The sequence below is a fragment of the Piliocolobus tephrosceles genome, chromosome 5 (assembly GCF_002776525.5).
Source record: "Piliocolobus tephrosceles isolate RC106 chromosome 5, ASM277652v3, whole genome shotgun sequence".
Lineage (NCBI taxonomy): Eukaryota > Metazoa > Chordata > Mammalia > Primates > Cercopithecidae > Piliocolobus > Piliocolobus tephrosceles.
Genome location: NC_045438.1, coordinates 146,874,169 through 146,876,406, shown reverse-complemented (window position 1 = coordinate 146,876,406; position 2,238 = coordinate 146,874,169). Strand labels below are relative to the sequence as shown.

At 45.4% G+C, this 2,238-nt stretch overlaps 1 pseudogene across 1 annotated transcript; it reads right to left on the bottom strand.

Annotated features, from left to right (window-relative positions):
* Nucleotides 1-1,114: 1,114 nt before the first annotated feature.
* On the bottom strand, nucleotides 1,115-1,636 carry LOC111541109 (annotated as a pseudogene). Its single transcript, XR_002731198.1, has one exon. The product of XR_002731198.1 is annotated as a 40S ribosomal protein S20 pseudogene (transcript).
* Nucleotides 1,637-2,238: the final 602 nt, after the last annotated feature.

The following is a 2,238-nucleotide window of genomic DNA, read 5'->3' as shown; positions in this document are numbered from 1 at the left end:
GACCTGCTTTCCTGGCTTTCTGATAGCTTCTTTATCCTTTTCCTCAGCTGGCCAATAGCATAGGCTTCTTCTTTTTTTTTTTTTTTTTTTTTGTTTTGTTTTGTTTTGTTTTTGAGGCACAGTCTCACTCCGTTGCCCAGGCTGGAGTGCAGTGGCACGATCTCAGCTCACTGCAAGCTCCGCCTCCCAGGTTCATGCCATTCTCCTGCCTCAGCCTCCCGAGTAGCTGGGACTACAGGCGCACATCACCATGCTTGGTTAATTTTTTTATCTTTTTATTTTTTTTTGAGACAGAGTCTCGCTCTGTCGCCCAGGCTGGAGTGCAGTGGTGTGATCTTGGCTCACTGCAAGCTCCACCTCCCGGGTTCGTGCCATTCTCCTGCCTCAGCCTCCGGAGTAGCTGGGACGACAGGCGTCCGCCACCACGCCCGGCTAATTTTTTGTATTTTTAGTAGAGACGGGGTTTCACCATGTTAGCCAGGATGGTCTCGATCTCCTGACCTCATGATCCGCCCGCCTTGGCCTCCCAAAGTGCTGGGATTACAGATGTGAGCCACCGCACCTGGCCAATTTTTGTATTTTTAGTAGAGATGGGGTTTCACCATGTTGGCCAGGCTGGTCTTGAACTCCTGACCTTGTGATCAGCCCACGTTGGCCTCCCAAAATGCTGGGATTACAGGCATGAGCCACTGTGCCTGGCCACAAACCTGTCTTTAAACACCATCCAGTGCTCCTCTAGCTGTTTGCTCTTGCATAAATTACTTACACTTCAGAAACTAATTTTTGTATCTGCAAAATGAGGACTGTATTCAACTTGGAAAGTGTTGTAAAGGTTAAATAAGTGACTTATAAAATACACCTGATTATAGTGTTTAGTAAATCTTGTTTATCTTTCTCTTCTTGGAGTAACTTAGTAACCTAACAGGTTAGTAGATTATATCTTTTTTTTTTTTTTTTTTTTTTTTGAGATGGAGTCTTGCTCTGTCGCCCAGGCTGGAGTACAGTGACACAATCTCAGCTTACTGCAAGCTCCGCCTCCCAGGTTCACGCCAATTTCCTGCCTCAGACCCCGGAGTAGCTGGGACTACAGGCGCTCGCCACCACACCCGGCTAATTTTTTTTTTTTTTTTTAACAACTGGTAATCAATTTATTAAAATAGTTGACTTAAGCATCTGCAATGGTGACTTCCACCTCAACTCCTGGCTCAATACTGATGGAAGTAATCTGCTTAACAATCTCAGAAGGACTGTGCAAGTCAATGAGTCGCTTGTGGATTCTCATCTGGAAACGATCCCACGCCTTAGAACCTTGACCACAGGGAGTTTTTCTTGTAGTGATTCTCAAAGTCTTGGTAGGCATTCGAACTGGTCCTTTCACTTTCAGGTTCTTTTCCTTCGCGCCTCTGATCAAGTCAGCACACACCTTTTCCAGGGATTTAACGTTGCGGCTCGTTAGGGTGATTCGAATTCGGTGAATTGCCACCTCCGGCTCCACGGGTGTTTTTCCGGTATCCTTAAAAGCCATGGCTGCTGCGCGGCTTCCTGACCGACTTGTTCCTCGGGGAGGGCGAACAGCGGTGAGTCAGGAGGAGCGTGCGAACCAAAGATCCGCAAGTCCTAGGACCGCGTCTTCCTGGAAAAGCCTAATTTTTTTTTTGTATTTTTTTAGTAGAGACGGGGTTTTACCATGTTAGGATGGTTTCCATCTCCTGAACTCGTGATCCGCCCACCTTGGCCTTCCAAAGTGCTGGGATTACAAGCGTGAGCCACCGCGACCAGCCTATTTTATTTTTATTTATATATATTTTTGAGGCAGCATCTCTGTCACTTAGGCTGGAGTGCAGTGGTATGATCATAGCTCATTGCAGCCTTGAACTCCTGGGCTTAAGCAGTCCTCCTGCCTTAAGACTATAAGTGCATGCCATCATACCTGGTTAATTTCTAAGTTTTTTTTGGTAGGGATGCGGTTTTGCTATGTTGCCCAAGCTGATCTCAAACTCCTGGCCTGAGGTTATCCTCGTGCTTCGGCCTTCCCAAGTGCTGGGGTTACAGGTGTGAGCCATCGCACCTGGCTCAAATATGTCATTTTTAGATGAGGGAAACACATCATTTTGTCTTTGGCTAATATTGATTATAGAATCTAAATATCTAACAGTTGTTATTCTTTAATTATGGTAACTTTGTAAGTTGTGGAATAAACTCATTTTATAGTAACTAATCTATAAATTTTTGGTATCA